Below are 22,399 nucleotides of genomic sequence, written 5' to 3' on the forward strand. Positions count from 1 at the left end.
CTATTTGTTGGAAATATTTTCCAGATATTTAACATGGTAGCACAGCAGTTAGCACGATGCTTTACAGTACCAGTGACCTGGGTTCAACTCCTGCCACTGACTATAAGGGGTTTGTGCATTCTCCCTGTGACTGAGTGGGTTTCCCCTGGGTGCTCCCGTTTCCTCCCACAGTCCAAAGACGTACCAGTAGGTCAGTTAGTTGGTCTTTGTAAACCATCCCGTGATTAGGCTAGGATTAAATCGGGGTTTGCAGTGTGGCATAGCTTGAAAGGCCGGAAGGGCCTACTTTCGTGCTGTGTCTCAACAAATAAATGTATAATATTTATAAATATGTTAGAAAATAACACCTGGCATTTCATTTCTTAGGGAATATGGAAGTTGGAATGTTACATTGCCTTTAATGTGCTCATCATTGTGCCTTGAGGTATTACTTCATCTAATAAGTTTGAAGGTATGATTAGCTCCTAAGACAAATATTAATGATTTAATTTCAGTGTACATTTCAGAAACAGAATCAGATTTATTATCACTGGCATGTGTTGTGAAATTTGTCAACTTAGCAGCAGCAGTTCAATGCAATACAATAATATAGAAGAGAAAAAAATAATATAAATTGATTACAGTATATGTATATTGAATGAATTAAAAATTGTGCAAAAAACAGAAATAATATACATTAAAAAAGTGAGGTAGTGTTCAAGGGTTCAATGTCCATTTAGGAATTGGATGGCAGAGGGAAAGAAGCTGTTCCTGAATCGCTGACTGCCTTTAGCCTTCTGTACCTCCTACCTGATGAGAAAAGGGCATGCCCTGGGTGCTGGAGGTCCATAATAATGGATGCTGCCTTTCTGAAACACCACTCCTTGAAGATGTCCTGGGTACTTTGTAGGCTAGTACCCAAGATTGTACTTTAATCTACTTGTAGTATATTAAAATCAGAATAACTTCCAAGGATAGAAATCAGCCAATCTTAATGAATTTCTTGATAAAATGTATGTTCAGCAATTCAAACGATAACTTCCAATCAATGTAACGTAAACGGATCAAAACACACGATCAAAACTTTGGGCTGAAACTCACTGAAATTGTAACCGACTCTTTTCACTCTATCAGCACTTCCCCTCATGTTACTCTTCCCTTAAGAAAGATGACTGGATTCCTCTGCTACCTCTAATTATCTTGTTCTCTCCACCATTTTTCTCTGACTTAGTCATCTATAATGTTCTAATTTCCATCTAGTTCTGCTCTCATTCCCACAGAAACCTTGTTTCTGCCCTGTACCCTGTACAGTTACACTGAAAGATGTCTATGTTTATACCCCGTATCCCTTGGAATAAGGGCCTTTTGCCTTCGAATTACTTGAAGTACCTGCATGCTATTTTACATTTTGTGTACTTGAACACCCAGATCCCTTTGTCTTACAGGTTTTAGCCCCACTCTATTTAAATAATTATTTGTTTTTTTATTCTTCCTTCCTGTGAGAAAATTTGGTTACTTCACATTTCCCTACATAATACTCCATCAGCCAACCACTTGCCCACTTTCTTATCCTATCCAAATTCATTTGCAGGCTTTATGTCCTTCTCAACTTGCTAACTTACCTCTTTCATCAGCAAATTTGACTGCAGTATACTGGTTCCCTCATCCAAATCACTAACACAGTATACAAATAGCTGCACTGATCCCCAATAAATGATGACTGCCATGGCCCATTTAACTCAAATCTGTTTTCTGTTAGTTAGCTATTCTCCTATCCATTCTATTCCCAAAGCCCCCATGCCCTTATCTTCTGGAATGGCCTGTAACACAGCACATTATCAAAAATCCAAATATACGACATTGACTGAATCCCCTTTATCTACCCTGTTTAGTGCATTCTCAAAGAACTCCAGCAAATTTATCAAAGACAATTTCCTTCTCATATTATCATGTTGACAATACCTGATTAAGTTTTAGTTTTCTAAATGTTCCTCCGCAACCTCTTTTAAAATGGATTCCTGTGTTTTCCCAATTATCTGATGTCTGGCCTTCTGACGTATGGTTTCCTACTTTCTGCACCCTACTTTTTGAATACAAGGGAGTTTCAAATCTGCTGGGCTTCTCCAAATTCCAGTGTATTTTGGTAGGTTTTAAATGATGTATTCACTTCCTCTGCAACAACTGCTTTAAAGAACCCAGGAGGCAGGCCACCATGTCTTAATCCACTGGAATTATCTTTACTAATAAGGAATACCCAACAGCTATTTAACTGTGATACATATATGCAAGCCCATGCAGTCAGAGAAATGCATGAATGACCCAAGTTCTTCCTTCTGAAGATCTTTATGCTAGCGTAGATCACGGGAGAGCATAATAAAAGTGGATTATCAGTATGCTGCTCTAGTGTGCAACAACACAAAATAACATGCAAATGCTCATTTATAATTTTTCAGTTAGCTTTGTGTTAAGGAGCTGTTCCCTTCTTGTTTTTTTTCACTGTTTTAATGGAGGTCGGGATTGAGGACGTGATTTTAAGTTTAACTCTGTTTGGTTTCAAGTTAGCCCATTGCTTTGCTTTGCTTTTAGTTAGTTGCACGGTGGGTTTTTTTTTGGGGTTTTTTTTTTCTTTTTTTCCATTGATATATATAAAATCTAGTATACTATTATGTTATTTTGGTTTCTTATGCTTAAATTACATTGTTTGTAGTATTTTCTTTTTGGTATTGTTATCTTTTGGAATTTTATTATACTTTAACATTGTATTAATGTTTATATGGCTTACCTTTTTTGTATACTTACTCAATAAAAAGATTTAAAAAGAAAAAGAAAGTTAAGGAGCTGTGCAAATGTACATGTACAATTTCACAAGTACTTGTAAAATGCTGTGGCACGGTAGCAGCGGCGTTCTGCTTGCATGCCTACCAGCCTGCAGTGTCCCCTATTAACTTTAATGGGTACAAAAATTGTAGCTAGTGAGCACATAAGCAGAAAAATTGGCCATTAAATCTACTGTTTCAAAGTTCCGCTTTGTTCCAACCATAATAAGCTTGTGTGCTGCCTGACAAAATAAGGGACTTCTTACAACTGCCAGATTTCCCTGAATTTGACTGTTAACTATATCTAGACAGCTATTTGCATGCACAGCTGCCACTCCTAGAAAAAAAAGGTTACTCATCAAGGATTACAACTCTTTTACAGAACAGCTGAGTATATCAAAGGTTCTTGTTTCACATATTTTCTTAAGGAAAATGATGGCATTTACATCTATGAAATATTATGTGGCATTCTAAAGCAGAGCGAAAACCTAAAGTAGCATTTCACCAATGCAGGGGCTCTCTGGGTTACAAACGACCTAACTTACAGAAAATTTACGCAAATTTTATCCAATAATTTTTAAAGCATTTTTCAAGATAGAAATATTAGTAAGTAATAAAAAATTCTGTGATGCTCATTAATGACTGGATGTAGTATATACTTCATTAGTTATGGGTAGTGTTGGGTGAATATTTGATCAAGTAAGTTATAGCAAGTGTATGTAGGGAGATACGATATGGTTAGCTATAGAAAATGGTATTTTGACTTGTGGAGAAACTGGCTTTCAGACTGTTCTCAGGAAGAGGTCTGTTATGTAACTCAAGGACTTAGAATATGTTTGACGAGTAGAATGACTAACAAGAAGATTCCAGTATAGGTAAAAGAGAGCAAAATGACAAAAGTTTCTTATAATGAGAATAATTCAATAATGTGGGCATATTAATCAGGAATTATGAAGGGGTAGGGGTGGGGGTATTCCAATTGTTGCAACAAAGAATTTTTCCAGTTGATTTAATGTAACTCATCATTGAAAATCAATAATCTCAAAATAGCCAGATTAATGACAAAATGACATCCAGATTAAATTCAAATGTAATTATGTATTGGTTTACAAATTAGAGGGAAAAAAAGGTTATTGAAGGCAATTCCATTTAACTTTACTAAGTGAGAAGCTTCCACCACATGAAAACATTATCTCCGTATAATTTCCATCTGAATAGATGGTATGGTGAGAAAATTATAAGATGTCATCAGAATCACACTGCAGCTTGTGTAATCATCACATATCATATTATATCTGAAAACTTATGAACAAAGCATGATACGTTATTCACATATATACATAACAAATTCCTTATCAATAAAGAGCAAAATAACAGAGTTTAAATCAACCCAAGGCTCCCAGCTCACCATAGCAGACAAACTTAATAAGTATTCTGTGTCAGCCTTAACTGTGGAGGACACTAGCAGTATGCCATAAATTGCTAATTACTAAGGAGAAGGTGCTTGATAAACTGAAAGGCCTGAAGATAGATAAGTCACCCATTCCAGATGACTTGTCCCAGGGTTCTGAAAGAGGTGGCTGAAGAGATTGTGGAGTCATTAGTAATGATCTTTCAAGAATCACAAGATTCTGGAATGGCTCCAGAGGACTGGAAAATGGCAAATGTCATTCCACTCAAAGAAGGGAGGGAGGCAGATAAAAAGATACTATAGGCCAGTTAGCATAACTTCAGTGGTTAGGAAGATGTTAGAGCCCATTACCAAGGATGAGGTTTCAGGGTACTTGGAAGAACATGATAAAATCGACTAAAGTCAGCATGGTTTCCTTAAGGGGAAATCTTGCTTGATGAATTTGAAGATATAACAGACAGGACACAGACAAAGGAGAGTCAGTAGATATTGTTTACTTAGATTTTCAGAAAGCCTTTGACAAGTTGCTGCACATGACGATGCTTAACAAGATGAGAGCCCATGGTATTATAGGAGAAAAACAAGCATGGATGGAAGATTGGCTGATTGACAGGAGGCAAAGAGTGGGTATAAAGGAAGCCTTTTCTCAGTGGCTGCCGATGACGAAGGGTGTTCCTCAGGGGTTGGTGTTGGAACTGCTTCTTTTCACATTTAATGTCAATGATTTGGATGACAAAATTGATAGCTTTATGGCCGGGTTTATGGACAATAAAAAGATAGGTGGAGGGGCAGGTAGTGTTGAGGAAACAGACTCTGCAGACGGACTTAGACAAATTGGGGAAATAGGCAAAGAAATGAAGATGGAATATAGTGTAGAGAAATGTATGTCATGCACTTTGGTAGAAGGAATAAAGGTACAGACTTTTTCTAAACGGGGAAAAAAATTCCAAAATCTGAGGTGTACAAGGACTTAGGAGTCTCATAAAGGTTAATTTGCAGGTTGAGTCGGTGAGAAGGAAGGCAATGCAACATTACCATTCATTTCAAGAGGACTGGAATACAAAAGTAAGAATGTAATACCAAGGCTTTATAAGACATTGGTAAGACCACACTCGGAGGATTGTGAACAGTTTTGGGCCCCTTATCTCAGAAAAGATATGCTGGCATTGGAGAGGGTCCAAAGGAGGTTAACGAGAATGATTCTGGGAATGAAAGTGTTAACAAATGAGGAGCATTTGATGGCTCTGAGCCTGTACTTGCAGGAGCTCAGAAGAATGGAAGGCGGGGGGCGGGGGGGGGAGGTAATCTCACTGAAACCTATTGAATATTGAAGGGCCTAAATAGAGTGGATGTGGAGAAGATGCTTCCTATAGTGGGCGTGTCTAGGACCAGAGGGCACAGCCTCAGAACAGAGGGACATCCATTTAGAACAGAGATGAGGAGTTTCTTTAACCAGAGGGTGATGAATCTGTGGAATTCATTGCCGCAGATAGCATGAAGGCCAAATCATAGGGTATATTTAAAGTGAAGATTGATAGGTTCTTGATTAGTCAGGGCATCAAATGTTACAGGGAGAAGGCAGGAGAATGGAGTTCAAAGGGATAATAAATCAGCCATGATGGAATGGTGGAACAGTCTCGATGGGCCAAATGTCTTAATTCTGCTCCTATGTTATATGCTCTTATGAATTCATCATTTTGCAAGGCCCCCCTTGGTTGAAAATGTACTCTTTACAAAATACTTCTTTCGAAACAAAGGTTTCAAAGTTGAACTTTTTCTCCTTTCTAACCCAAACAACTGTGTTACCCATAGCCTTAGAAGTTATGCAAGGCATCTTTCTGAATCATTATTTGTTGAAGTTTGTTTGAACTGGAAGGATAATTGGCTTCCAACTAAAAACAGTGGGATAGAATTTTGTCCTCCGTCACATCTGTTAAAGGTGAAGTGCAGCAGCAGCTGACCCCTGTACTCCCCTTGTGAAACTTAGCTCCATTCACTTCAATAGATCTAAATTTCAGAAGCGGAACACAATGTGCATTAACATGTATGTGGGTTTAGTTTATGCTTCACTGCTTTACTGTTCTTCACCTCTGCTCCTGGTAAGTGCCTCCTCTGTAGCTTTCTGTAATTTTAGCATAAACTGCAGTGACATACATCACCTTCCTAACTGTGCACTAAATCGTCCATGGCTTTGGGTCTTTTACAGGGAGTTGAAATATAATTTGCCCACAGTTGCTCTTTTACCATTCACAATAAGCTTACCTTGGAGGTATTAGGCTCCATGTTCTCAGCTAAAGGCATACATTTGTTATCAGTACACAGGTTTCAATTTTTGTTCCAAGAGTATTTGAAATTTAGATTCTAATTTTGTTGAGTTCTACCACTGTTCTGTATATACTATTATAATGATAGGCCTGTCTATTTGCAATAAATGGCATTTTGTGATTTAGAATAAGCTATCTAATGAATATGCTAAATAAGCACTGGTATAAATTCTAACTGCATTGGGAGCTGTTTCCCAAATTTTGCTTCATCAATTTCAAAGATGTCAAGGTTAAATGAGAAAATGTTAAGATCCACAAAAAGGTCTCATAGTCAAAAGGTTAAGGCCACGTCCTCACACTCTCTAAATTACAATTAACAGCAGGAACTATCTGGAGATCATCCATACACCCAGCAGACAAGCATTTAAGTTTAATCTGGTTTTCAATTTTTAAGAATAAAGGCAGTAAAGGTTGTCTAAAATATTTATGAGGAAGTCATTCCAGGAACAATCTACATTTGATTTACTGTGCAGCAATATGGTCACACTGGATTAGACGTACAAAACCTCCAACAAAAGCACAACAGCTGATGCATGTGATGTTAGGAGGTGACCGAACAGTTAAAGCATGCTGCTGGCTGCAGGCAAGCAGTCAGCAGATGTAGACAAAAGGCAGTGACAAGAATAACCCTCTCTCCAAGGCGAAGAGTCAAGAGAATCCAAAATACCAATAACCCTTTCTCCTTGCCCTCCCCACGGTTATCTTCTTATAATAGTAAGTGGATGATTCCCTTTTACAGTCAAAAAATGAGCCAGTAACACAGCAGCAGTTTTAACCATTAAAACAATTAAATGACAAAATGAACTATCCGAAAATCTACAATATCTAAAAGTAGTGCTTTGGGGTGGAATTAATTTGTCTTGCTTTTACAAATGAGATGTTTGCAAAATAAATAAAGCTGAGCTTCTATTTCTTTCACCTTCATAAAATTCTCCTGTTACAAGCAACATTGGTTCACTTGAATTTTGCAAAGGCTTGCAAATGTGCATTGTTTCAGTGACCGCTAACCTTGGTATGTCCTGACACTTATGATGAGTATCCGCAGGACACAGAAGGCAGGCAGGCTGCTATGTCAGGGTTTTATTATATGTTGCCGAGTCTGGGGACAGTTAGAAGATCAAACAAATGACCCCTGAAGGGAAAGCAACTCAGAGATGGGGTGGTTCTTTGGCACAAAGTCACTGCATTTACATTGTGCAAACTATGCGCGCTCTTTTGTTCTGACAAGCTCACGATGACTTGATTGACTGTTGCCACCTGATGCTGAGGAAATGGAGTGTGTCATTTCTAGGAATTGCTGATTCTAATAAAGGAACCAGATTGACACTTATTTGTCATCAGAACCTTTTTCTGCAGACATTCCAATTGTTATTTTGTTTAGGGATTTGTGCAGGTGCATGTCCCCCTGGTTAGGAACAAAGCACAACTCAAGAGGGGGCTAAAAAAACAGCAGGAGGCAAATAGTCAAAGTACTTCACCGAACATTCATTCACCCTTGCATGCACATGATTTCTCTGAACAAACTCTCCAATCCCTGCTGTTTGTTAAGCAAATATTGATCAAGGAGAGTTGCATCTCCTGATAGCAGTGACATAAGCTGGGGACTTGTTCTGTTGAGTTAATTCCACACATAAACCTAAGAACATTGTATTCACCTTGCACAGCTTTAAACAAGGGATGATTAGAGTGATTACTTGCTAAATAGTTCTGCAGGTGGAGAGGTTCATAAAATATCATTCATTCAAAAAACATAAATATTAAGGAAAAGGTCATAAATCTAAAAATGGATTTTGTTTAAACATTTTGAAAACAGAAACTATGAAATTAAATGGATAAGCCAAGATACATTTGGGATACAAACACAATTGACCCAGTGAGTAATGTATGCTCACCAAGTCTTAAGATCACTCTTGGTAGAGGAGTGGTTTTATTAGATTAGAGTACATGAGAACAAACTCCGCTGTGTCGCGGAGAACAATTGAGAGCTGGGAAAGGATAGACTGAAAAACAAGAAGACCCAACCATTAAACACAGCCACAACTTACTCTTGCCTATACTGCACCAGAATACGTGTATCCCAAACCAGCCTCTACAGTCACTCAATAGACAACTCCTCAGGAGAACATCACACTCGACTTGAGTGATTGGACTACTACTGCAAAGAGTATAAATTTATCCTCAATCAAGTGAACTGAATACTTGATACAGCAGCTTGTGTGTGTAATATGATACCCTTAAAGTGTGTTTTCATGTAAAATAATGGAACTAAATCACTGAAAACACATAAGATGGTATCTTATGTACCATTTCTTCCTTTTATTTCCCCTGATTTGTTCCTTTGAATTAAAATGGCTTCATATGGCCAGTTGCTAAAGAAAACAGCTGAGAAATCCTTGCAATCTCATTGCTGTATGAAGTGTCTAATTAATAAGCAAGATTCCTTGTTTAAATTTGGGGGGGAAACAAATTAGTGAAATTAATGCACAGAGACACGGGGCACAATGCAATTTTCACTACTTTATATCTGTGGCAGTTCTTAGGAATATATTTTAAGTGAACTGCCAAAGATCCTAACTACCTATGCCATGCTTAACTCACTATCTTCCAGCTCCTATTAGGAACAGACATAATCTGAACAGTTATACAAATACTGTACTATTAAATTTAGAGAAGTGGGTGCAGAATTTTCTGGTCAATTCAAATCTGATGCAAGTATCAGACTTAAAAATGTTAGATATCCATGCAGGAAAATTGGGATTTTTATAGCACGTTATGAGTAACAGAAGAATTCTTTATCCAAACAAACCACTGGAACTCCTAGTAAATTAAAACATACTAGCACAAATATCTTGTAAACCCATCATAATACAAGTCTTGCTTCTCCCGAATTTGCAAACTTTACTGCTGCCATATTTACATTTTGGACTTCCTCTAATGAGCAGAATGAAACGAACACAGAACAAAACTGCAAGATGACCATTTATGCAAACCGCAAGGGTCCAGTGCATTAAACAAAATTATTTAATCAGCATTTCCACAGGTCATTGCACGAACACAATATCAACCTCAATAAACTTTACAGCTACGCCGACAACACTTCCACCTTCATTTATATTCTGTCAAGCAAATTTCTAAAGTGATTTATAGGCAGATTTTAGTGGACCCTTTTCATAATCCTAACACTTAAAAAATTGGAGAATGATAGGGAGCAGCTGGGGGTGCGGGGAGAGGCAACACTTCTGCTGAGCGAAGAGATGCTGTTCCAAAATACCTCCTTCTGCTCTGAAGCAATATATTTGAAAATGAATTTTAAAAGAAGATGAAATTTTCTTTTTAAGTACAGTTTAAAAGTGTAAATATCAATTATCATTGGAAAGAAGAGCTTTATCAAATAGCTCAAATGATTTCCTGTTATTTAATAAGAGACGTGTGTCATATATATATTCCAAATTGATTGTTTGGTTGTACAGAATTCTATTTCACCTCAATTTATTTAAAACACTGCATTAAATTTATGTTTTTGCAGTAAATATGATAAATGAGCTCAATGTAGTTAGGTATCCTAAGGTATTAAGCATAACTCTATTTTATACAATTGTAAACCAGTACAGTATAAGAAAGGTAAATGGAAAACCAGGTTAAAACTACCATTACCTAGCTTTAATTATCCCAAAGGTTACATTTCTAAAGAGAATGACAGGATTATGTCATACATATATTATACTAAATTGGGGATTTTTTTTTCTTTATATATGATTATGTGCCTTCAAAGACAATCCTATTGCAGTAGTATTTCAAAATAAAACTTATCAAACCTTTGCTTTATAAAGAACGTCCCTACACAATATTTGTTAAATAATATGCTCCCCATTCTGATACTGTACATCATGTTACAACACTTGAGGCTCAACTTTAAATTATAATAATCACACTTTAATAAATTAATCTACCCCAGAAAATGTAGGCTTTCATGGTGTACAACCTTTTCAAGTTATACAAAGAACTTTTACTTCGATTTCTAGATGTCACTGTGACTGGGGTTTGGACGACAAGTAATGATTCATTCTAGGTGAATTTCACAAAGCTTTTGGTCCAAACAACACCACTAATTAGGCCATACTGAACAGATATGCATTGAACAGAATATGGAGTCTCATATTTTCACAAATACACATGGAAATGTAGTTGGTCAGATAGAGATAATGATGGTTTGAGGACCTTTTGCTTTTTCACAAGAGAGAAAATTAATAGTTATTGTGGGGGTTGGGGGTTGGGGGAGGGTAACTTGCAAATTCAAGAAGCCAGGTGCAGAGTAGGACATCAGCTTTCTAGGCATTTATCACTGTTTGTTCTCTAGATCTGCTAAAGAATGACTTGGTGGCAACTTCACAATAATTTTCCATTTCTGTGTGTTAGGAACTCACAGCTTGGATTAAACACAATAACCTTTTGTCTGACTGATGTATACAAATATTATTTGAATTTAAATTATACTCATTACCCTTAGATAACCAGTCTGCTCCAAGGAGAATAAAAATACATGCTTTCATATTCACCTTTGCCTCAGCAATATTGCCTGTCCTCATTCCATCTTTATCCCCTTTTATGTTTTCATTAGGCACAACTGCTGGAAATTGCCCTTAGTGTTTTGCTGTTCACTGTTCGAGTATAAGGTTTTGAGGCACAAATCCTGTTCCACTTGTTATTCTGTCCTCACTGACATCCTTCCCATTCCTCAATGTAGTAAGTGTAAGGTTCTTGAATCACCTTCAAATCTCTTTGACAACACCAAATCCCATGTTGTCAGATTACTTTTTTGGATGATTCTCTATATTTTGTTTCAGTTGAGCATTAGGAAGATAAAACTCATTATTAGCCTCCCCAGATGTCCCATTGACTGAATCAAACTATTTACAAACATAACATAACAACAGCAATTTGCACAGGTCAGTAGCTACACATTAGTTTCAAGAGGGAGACGCTGCTTTAACCACAAAAAGACTACTTACAGTATAACCTTTAAAACAATCATGCTATTGAATTGTGTTTGCAGAGTTTGTCTTACTCTTTCAATATTTATACATTTTTTCTTCCCTCCCCCCAATTACAACACATCCCTTGGATGACTTCAGTTCATTGATAAAGTCAAGGGACATGAATGGCTTGATTTGCAATTTCTATTCAGAAAGCATGTGCTGAGTTTGGGATTGTGTAGTAAAAGAGAAGCTTTAGAGGAGACTGAAAAGGAGGCAAGAGAGCCTGACAATGGCAGAAATGCAGTTAGAAACCACTGGGGTGTCTAAGATGGAGGCTGGAGATCCCAGGAGCAAAAATCTGGCTCATTATGATAACAGCCTGATATTGCAGAATCAACAATACTGCTTTAATGACAACAGAACAGGAAGTTTATTATATTTATTGGAAAGTCAGGTTAGAAGCTAACTGTTGATTTATTTGATATAACGCACATGACCCAACAGATTTTAAATTTTTAAATAATATTAGAAAAATTACAATACATTCTGAATATTGACATTTTAATGCTTTGATTTTCCACAACTCAAAATGATTTAGCTGTTAATTATTATGTTGCCACAATTAGAATGCAAGTTTACATATTGCTGTAGGTGTCAAATAAAATCAAAAGGATCCAGGAAAAAGGAATAATTCTTTACATATTACTGAAGATGACCAAAAGACTATTGTAGATGACTGGCTAATCTTTACTAACAAAAAATGTTTGCTTCTTGTTCATTAGCTGTTTAATTCCCCAAAAGGCAAATAATTATTTTCACTCACAGAGGGGTTAAACTATGGGGGGGGGGGGGGAAGCTACATTTTAGTCTTGTTTCCTACAACCAATATAACAATCTCAAAACAAAAATTGCCTACAAAAGCAGGCCAACTTGTAAACATTAATTTCACAGAATCAATGACCTATGTGAGATACAACTCTGTTCCAAGATAAGCTGGCTCTAGTGTCATTTTGTCAAACAGATTTCAGGTTTCTCAGTTAGATAAAGATGGTTTCAAAATGGGCTGACGTGTTGCAACCAAGGTTCAAATGTTATTTGGCCTTGAAGCAGCCACCAGTCTTCGAGCACAAAGCTGGATAAACACACTTAAAAATGATAAGATAGCTCATGTATTGATCCCTTTCTAGCACTTTTAAAACAAAATTTGATTCATAAGCTTTTAAGTTAATCACCCAATAGACAGGTTAAATGAACAGTGAGCCTTGTGGAAATGTTTAATTTGTAACAGCAACAAAGAGAAAATAAACTAATAAAGTGTTGTCTGTATAATAAATTATGATTATATCTTGTGTTATATTTTATCTCCTCTCCTTGCACATTTTATCATTTGGTAAACCACAAGAAAGGAGGATTATCCTCTTAGATTTTTTCTTTCCTAAGGGGGATAATGCACATTTCTTCCAATGGAGCTGGACCCCCATCCACAGATTAAGCAATATGGACCTACTAAATCAAGTGGTTACATCAGACTTAAGAGATATTGGTAACTGCAAAGTATGCAAGCATCTCATTAAAGAAACATTTCTACCCTGCCAATGTGAGAGAAACATGTCTGTAAAGTATGAATCTCAGTAAGCCAATAACCGTTAGCCATCTGCAAAGTCTTACTCACACTGGTTTCTAAGGAAACAGACCACCCAGAATATTAAAATTGGGTGAGGAAACTACAAATCAGTTAGTCATAATTTTACAAAGATCTCTAGGTGCAGAAATGTTTTGAGGGGTAGGGGGTAAAGTGAAGAACTGGGAGGTCGATTGGTAAAAGAGATAAAGGGCTGGAGAAGGGGGAATCTGATAGGAGAGGATAGAAGACCATGAAAGAAAGAGGAGGAGGAGAAGCACCAGAGGGAGGTGATGGGCAGGTAAGGAGATAAGGTGAGCAAGGGAAACAGGAATGAGGAATGGTGAAGGAAGAATCAGGGGCACATTCTTCCTTCCTCCTTCCCTTTCTTCCATGGTCTTCTACCCTCTCCTAAGTGATTCCCCTTCCTCCAGTCCTTTATCACTTTCACCAATCAACTTCCCAGCTCCTTACTCCCAGCCCCACCCCTCTCCTAGTTTCACCTATCACCTACCACCTTGTACTTCTTCCTCCCCTCACCTCATCTCCTTTCTCTGGCTTCTCATCTTTCTTTCCAGTCCTGATGAAGGGTCTCAGCCCAAAATGTTGAATGTTTACTCTTTTCCATAGATGCTGCCTGGCCTGCTGAGTTCCTCCAGCATCTTGTGTGTATTGCTTTGGATTTCCAGTATCTGCAGATTTTCTTGTGTTAAAGATGATTTTCTGATTGGGGGATGCGGCAAATGCATACTTCCCGAAGATCGGTGCTATAATTTGGACTATATTTTGAAAGCTGTGGAAAGTTAATATTCGAATTTGTATATGCTATTTGGTGAAGAAGCATTGTAAGTTTGCAGGTGGGCAGAGGAAGTTACAATGTGGCATAAGCAGGTAAACTACACATACTATGTCAGATGGAGTTCAATGTGGGGGAAATATGATGTCATCCACTTTGAATCTAAGGGACAACCTGAAATATATTATTAATCAGAAATAAAGCCTACAGCTAGCCTACATCATTTTATTTTGTCCATTTTGCCTCATGAAAGTTATGGGTCTTGGAGGAGCATTCACCAAAACTGCATAAACTTACCAGACCTTGCCTAGCATTTAAAATTTTGAGATGTGTTCTGATGTAGGTGCTTAAAAAGATAGAGATCCTATGAAGTAGATACATATGAACGATTGTGCCTGGTGGAGAAAATCCACAATGCTGAGACATAATCTTAAAATTAAACTATTGGAAAGGGAAACCAGCAGCATATCTGATACATACAGGAATGGACTCTTCCCATAAAGGTATGACTGCTGGGTGACATAAAAAACTTTCAATAATGAGATTGATAGATTCTGACATTTGGATTCATCACAATTGAACAGAAAGTGGAATAGGCTTGAGTGAGTGAATGACTTCATCTAGACTCTGACAGTTACAGGGCAAACAGTTGGAAATACAAGTGCAGGAAAACTTATTTTGATTTGAGCACATAATAGTAAATAATTCACTTTCCTCTTCTTGGCACATTTCTGAATATCATTTTGATCTCACAAGTAGTACTATTCATGGACTGCAGAAATCATGGTGAAAGCCTCCTCACTATGTAATCTTTAGCAGGCAAATAATCCAGCAAACTTTATTCAAGTGCCTGCCATGTGTCTCAAAGGTCATCTACATGAATTCAATGATAGCTTTATGAAGTAATAGATTCCAGCTAGTCAAGGCCAATCTCTTACTGCAACTAGTGAGATATCATTTCGGCAGCAGCCTTCCTTTCGTCCAATTCCCACACAGCACAAAAACAGCTTTCATTCTTCTGGAAATGGAGCTGACACATGCAGAATAGGACAGCAAGTTAGAATTTAATGTGATCATGGAAACATGGATTGGGTGAGCTAAATGACAAACTTATGTAGTGACAAATGAATACAATCTGAAATGATTGACAGTTGATAAATGTGATCTGGTACAGGTTAAAGATTAGGCTGGTTAAATGAATTGGCCTGAAATCATTTTCAGACTTGAAAATAAATTTTTTCAAAAAAATTCATTAAGATAACATTGCCAAGGTAATAATGTGCCATCATTCTTGGCTCCTTTTCACTAAATTTGCTAAGTAAAATTGACCAATGTTGAAAGATAACCATACTGCTTGGACTCCAGTTGTTACCATTAGCCTTGGTTCAATGGCCTCACTTCACTGCAAAGCCTAAAGTCAAAGTCCAACCTAATTCCAAAGTCCAGCTTGGGTCATCTTGAACGGAAAGGTTGCTGCACTGTTGGAAGTGACATGGCAGACATTCTATTGCATAGTGCATAACATGCACAAGCAAATTATATTGGGATCTTCCAAATATATTAATGGTATATACAAGACAGTATTTTGAATGGCATGAGGGACTTCATCAAAACATCAGATCCTGTGGAGTCATGACATAATTGATATAGAGAGGATGTCTCCTTGTGGGGGAGAAACTGAGATTTTAAAAATAAAGGGTCATCTATGTAAGACGGAGAAAAGATCTTTTCCTCTCAGATTTTGCATATTTCTTCTTCAAGGAGTATGGAAGCACAGTCATCCACTATTTTTAATGATGATATAGAAAAGTACTTGATAAACAGAAGTGAAACGTTACTGCAAGTAAGATAGGAATGTGAAGCTGAATTACAATTCGATAAGCCATGATTTTAATAAAGGTAAAGCTCTACTGCAAGTCTGAATAACCTTCTTGAGTACATTAACAGTGTTATAGTCACATGCACATGTAGACATACAGTGCCTGCTCCCATCTTTTATCTGCTAATTTTGGCAGAGGCTCTTTTCAGCCCTATCAATGCTAAGCCAGAGGAAAACCATCAACAGCATTACCCCCACTTATTTCCCTGTTACCCATTTTCCTCACATATGCTCATAAACTCAACCTCAATTCTCCTACCAGCCACCGACATAGGGGGTGCATAATTTACAGTAACTAATTAACCTAACAACCAGCGAGTTTTTGAGATGTGGGGCAAAACTCATATGGTTACAGAAAAAACATGCAAAGTCCAAACAGGCAACACCAGGGTAAACACAAAATACTCTGCAGATGCTGAGGTCAAAGCAACACCCACAACACGCTGGAGGAACTCAGCAGGTCGGGCAGCATCTGTGGAAACGACCAGACAACGTTTCGGGCCGGAACCCTTCGTCAGGACTGAAGAGGGAGGGGGCAGAGGCCCTATAAAGAAGGTGGGGGGAGGGTGGGAAGGAGAAGGCTGGTAGGTTCCAGGTGAAAAACCAGTAAGGGGAAAGATAAAGGGGTGGGGAAGGGGAAGCAGGGAGGTGATAGGCAGGAAAGGTGAAGAAGGAAACACAATGGGTAGTAGAAGGAGGTGGAACCATGAGAGAGGTGATAGGCAGCTGTGGGAGGGGGCAGAGTGAAATAAGGATAGAGGAAGGGAGGGGGAGGAAATTATTGGAAATTGGAAAATTCTATGTTCATACCAAGGGGCTGGAGACTACCTAGACGATATATGACGTGTTGCTCCTCCAATCTGAGTTTAGCCTCATCATGGCAGTAGAGGAGGCCATGTATGGACATGTCATGTATAGACAACACCAGAGATCAGATTTGAACTTGCTGGAGCTGTGAGACAGTAATACTGTATTGTCCATACTGCATTACTATGTCTCCTATTCAGAACTGGCATTATAGGAGTTTCCATCGTGGTGAGCAATCACACTTCAAACCTTGAGATTCTTACAAGACTTCAGAAGTAATTCTGAACAGCTGTACATAACTACACAGAAGAGTGGTTTTCACAAGACATATGTGCATGATATCCTGCAAATTGATCGTCCACTAACCATCAGTCCATTCCCCATGCCCTCTGCATCTGAAAACTAAATTGCTTGTTCTTTTCTCCCCAGTTCAGATAAAGCATCTCAGATCTGGAATGTTAGCTCTGTTCCACAGATGCTGCCTAATGTGCCATGCTATTCCAGCATTTTCCATTTTATTTCAGATTTCAGGCATCTCTAATTTTTTTGTTCAAGTCTGCCCAATACCAGTGAGATTTATTCCTCAACAGTATTTCCAGAAATGGGCAAATTCCACATTTTCACATTACTGTTTGTGTAATTTGTTAGCTATATTTTGTAAGAAAACAACAGTAACTATGGTACAAGTGTTTTCAATAAGCTGAATTAAGAAATGACCAAGGATACGAAAGGTACTTTATAAATACAAATTAATCTTTCTAAACTTTTCCAACTAATGTATGGACATCCATAAATAAGGAATAGGCTTTACATGTAATGATTAAAACATAACCATTTTCCATAATTTTATTCATTTAAAAAAATTCAGAGCAAAATCTCTATTGAATTGAGAAGCTAAGAAAGGTGAATTCTTAATTTATATATTTTTTTAAAGATGGAATTCCCTCCAGTTAGGCTCATGGCTCAGCTTGAGTTTGCCAAGTCAGAGATCCTGAGATGAGCTCTTTCAAAGAAGTTAAACCAAGCCATGGAGTGGAAGAAGAGGGGATAAAAGAGACGACGGAAGTTTTCTCACTTGCAATCCTCATTTTGGATTCTACATTAAGTGCAGCTTTGAGGATAACAGAGCAAAAGATGCATTATGGAGAAGAACTGAAGAGTGAGTGGCAGGTAGATGTCAGGGAAAAATAACAGATTTCTCTTGAAAGGTGGGTATAAATACAGCAAGTAGCCCCAAATCAGGATTTCAAAGAAATGGCCTGTACAGAAAGCAGATTGTAATGTCAAGGGGCACAGCTGTGGCTAACTCTAATTTAGCATTAGGCTTCTGCACAGAACCTTGACATTCAAGCAATTAGATGGTATTTGCCTTTGCATTAAGGCACAACAAACATTGTAATTCGAGGGTAGTTAAAATGTGGGACCATTGCAGAGGGCACTTGTGTTTTCTGGTATCACATGCCCATTGTTTCTGCAGAGACAACCTTGGCAGAATGGTGGTTCGGTCCTTCCTTTTCTTCCTCCTATGTCCTCCTCAGCTACTTCCAAGTACTGTCACTTCAGAATATCAAAATTGTGTATGTCATAGGCCACTGTACATCTTGACAGCCCTAGTTACTTGGATTCCATTATAGTGGGACAAGCCATGTCTCTGTCATGATTCACTATGAAATAGCCCATATGTACTTCCATAGTAAATATCTGCTCTTCAGTTGATCATCTTCATTGTTCAATAGCTGCAGTAGAATCGGGGCTCAATATTTGGCAGTAAATAAACTGTTTAGACACCAAATGAGGCAGTGTACCACTTTGAATGGCACGGGCGAGATTCTATGTCCATAGGATATTCTGCCTGTGGTCAAATGCCACCCTGAACCATGGGGATACCTTCAATCCTAGCAACCCCGAATGCTCTTTCTGCCTGCTGGTGGCTAGTAAAATGAATGAGATCTCTTTAAATGCCCTAACGTTCATGCTTGTGCAACTACGGCTGGGGAAGTGTAAAAGCAGGACATTTCCCCAGCTGCCACTTCATTCTCTAGGGAGAATGCTGTCTGATGCAATCATGTCCACAGGCCACAGATTTGTAAGGAAGTCAGCACCTGCTGTACCAATTCCTGCAAATCTTTTCAGCTTGAATCTACAGTGAAAATCTTTGGATGCTGAACTACGGCATTCTTGTAGAATTACCTCAGCAGCAAACAGGGAAAAAAAAATTCAGCAACTAAACTGTAAGTAGTTGATTATCGCTTTAAACAGCGTTGGGAGATGTTAGCGGTTGCCTGCCTTAGTCAAAGAAAGAAAATATTTGAAATACTGAGCTCCAAAATGATGACACTGGTGACAAATCAGCACTAGATTCTGGCTGACATCTCAATCTGCCTGCTCTGCATATTTCTAGATGGTGTAGGTGTGCTATTGTCTTCATCATTGTTTTCTGGTGCATCTATGGCACAAGCATGCCTGGAAGAATCTATAAACAGCACTTATAGCAGAGCTCAGCTTCACACCTGCTTTGCTGGGGAGCACTCTTTTTCAACTTAGTCTAAGTGTTCTTATCATACTAAGTGCACAAGCAGGACAATAGGTTATGGCATTACATAGTTTCGGAATGCAAAGCTACAAATTGAATTTGAATTATGGATGGGGAGACAACAAAGGGAGCAGAAAACTTTCAAGCAATTAATAACCCAGGCACCTCCAGATATGACACTACTATTCATCATGGGGAGAATGTCATGAGTATAAATTTGTGCCATATAAACAATTTATTTGCAATTAGTACAGAAGTACTTTCAGCGCATCTACTTATAAATGATATTACACTGTCCTTGTATGCCAATTTCTGCAGTTTTTTCATTTGCACTTTTAGATAGTTAAAAACTTTCATCTCTGCACTGCTCCATTAAATGTAGTGCGACACCACTTTGTGAACTTGGGAGTTCCCAACAGCCTTACTGCAATTACTTTGGAACTAAAGAGGAAATAACTGCTTAAACTTCCTGTGCCAAGGGAAACCATTTCCTTCCTGTTGCACAGATGCATTTCTACCACTGCAATGTAAAAGGACATTAAAAAGTAGCTAACGAAGATTAACTTGGCAATATGAAACCACTTGACTCTCTGCCAAACAGATTTTCTTTAAACATGGTATGTATTATTACTCTATGCTACTGGTATGATCTGCAAAAAGAAACTTGGCTTTCCACAATGATTTCAGCATACTGAGACTCAGTACAGCATATATCATTTATTGCCTAGAATTTTTGGCATTTAATGAAGACATGTCTTTTAATTACAGCTCTGTTTCTTGGTCTGATCGTCACAAAATAAAATACTTAGTGATACAGATGGGATAGTAGACAATAAAGAATATTGCCAAAAGATTATTAAAGTCAGCTAAGCTTCAAAACAACTTGTTCGAAATGTTTCTACTAAAAAATCATCATGTGGGACTTCTTAATTGCCTAATCTGCTTAATAGCATTGGTGCCTCTGGAACTGTTGATGTGCAATTATGTGGGTATTTTTCAGGAGTGGAAATCCCATAGGGATTTGATGAAAATTATATTATGAAAACAGCTATATGCAACAATTGACAGAAAAGTCATCTGGTTCTCAATTGATTTCTTATAATTTGGAGAAGAGAGAATTTTTAATGTAGAATTTTCTAGATCTTCTTTGTTCCCTCTAAATATTTAAGATCATTACTACATAAGGTGCTAACAAAGTTAAAATATATATTATTTGCATTCCATAGCTTTAACTTTATCTAATGAGGCAATTTAAAGTGTAACAATCCAGTTTATTAATAAACTCAAGCTATCAGTCTCAATTCCCAAATGCTAGCGTAAGTGAACAGAGACCTGTTCAATACCTGTTAGATAGTACATATTCCTAGAAATATTAAACATAGTCCATTAAAATGCACAAATATCTTGCAATTGCAGTTTTAGTTAAATAGTCTTTTTTTTATCCACAAAAAAATCCTATTGTTTGTATTACTGAGCCAAATTGTGGAATTTTCATTCAATTTTAGAGATGAGTTTGCACGACATAAAAAGGAATGATTTGCTTTCAAGGGCGGAAAAAAAGCTCAAATACAAATCGAACAAGTTCTTATTTGATTCCAATTATCAAGATACCTACAACAATATGCACCATGCTTTTTAAAGCATTATATAATTTTTAAAAAATCCTCAAGATGTGCATTTTATTTAAATGGCATTACGACTGTCTTTATGATAAAAGATTATGCTTACTAAAAGATAAAACAAGCTTTTTTGTTGGTCCTGAATCTGATGAAACTGAAATGAATCTTTGACACAGAATCTTTTTAAACCTGAAGTGAAAATCAGCCACTTTTGATTATTTTGAATTGGAAAGAATTTTTCAAGTAATGAAGACCAATGAATACTTTTGTCCACAATATAATTAAGGTCTTCCATTGTAGGAAATCTAGAAATCGGCATAAGCACCGGCCTGATGGGCCACAAAAGCTCGGGATAGACTTTGACTTTGATTGTAGGAAATCTCCAGAGGAAGGTAAATACTTTTCCAGGAAGTAGTAGTAATAATTTATATCACTAAAGTAATCACAGATATATTGATCAATTAACAATCAGCACAAGAGTAGCTCTTCAATATTACTTTTTATTCCTTTCATTAAGGGAAATTTTTGTTGAAAATTTATTAAGTATTATTTCAATGACATCTCAGCACATCCAAATTTCATTAACTATACAGATCTGATTTTTAGATGTGAAAACATTGTTCCAGTAGTCAACTTATGAACAGGAGGTACAGCAGCCTGAAGATGCACATTCAAAGTTTAAGGATCAGTCTTTTTCCCTCCTCAGATTCATGAACACCACCTATTTTGTACTAATTATTTTATTTTTAATTGTAATATATTATTTATGGCTTGTACTGTACTTCATGACATACACATGTCAGTGATAATAAACCCAAAGAAAAAATTCATGCTCTTTCCCACACATAATGATTAAAACAAAAATAAACATTTACAATGCATATTGAGCCTCATATATATCTTACTCAGGAAAAATAAAGTCCATATATTTTAAAAACCCTTGTCCTTTACTTCTGTCAGCTTTTAAAGAAATGTAATGTTGTCAGATTTTTTTTTAAACAAAATAAAATTTCTTTGAAATTGCTGTCAAAAGTGACTTGTTAGAATCAACACTCGACAAAGAATTAAGTGTGAATCCGGCCTATTCTGCTCACTGTGCATTTTGGTATCTTATGAAATTTTGTATAACAAGATATAGGAAAATGTTTATATAAAATCATTGTAACTCTAATTAGACCATGTTTGAAATTTGACGCACTTGCAACTTGTACGGCAGTTTTCAGTCGAGCAGTGAACACAAAGGTAAGTGTCTATGGTATATGCTCTTCTTTTAAATCTAATAATTCTCATGATTATTAAGCATGCAAGAGGAATATTTAAGAAGGGGATCCTTCCCAAATATTAGTATAAATGCATTTACTGTGGATATGTTCAAAATTATTGAAACTGAACTTTTAAAGGCACATAAACAGAAAGATTTCCATACATTACTTGAATGATGCATGTTCCCTTAATGAATTTATGTATTTGTGTGTGTGGTGGAAGGGACACAGAAACATTTTATAATGTCAAAGAACCCTGTTTTACTTCAAATTCAAAGTCATTAATGTGCTGACGAGAGTCACATGGTCAAATGTTTGGCTGCAGGCAGATATTGTCCCCGACACAGCAACTACACACAAACATACACAAACTTAT

The 22,399-nt window shown here is 37.1% G+C and overlaps 1 protein-coding gene across 5 annotated transcripts in view; it reads right to left on the bottom strand.

Annotated features, from left to right (window-relative positions):
• Positions 1 to 22,399, bottom strand: part of prox1a (prospero homeobox 1a) — a 107,908-nt gene that overhangs the window by 7,687 nt on the left and 77,822 nt on the right. The gene's annotated exons all lie outside the window — the stretch shown is intronic.

This window comes from Mobula hypostoma, chromosome 8 (assembly GCF_963921235.1).
Source record: "Mobula hypostoma chromosome 8, sMobHyp1.1, whole genome shotgun sequence".
Classification (NCBI taxonomy): domain Eukaryota; kingdom Metazoa; phylum Chordata; class Chondrichthyes; order Myliobatiformes; family Myliobatidae; genus Mobula; species Mobula hypostoma.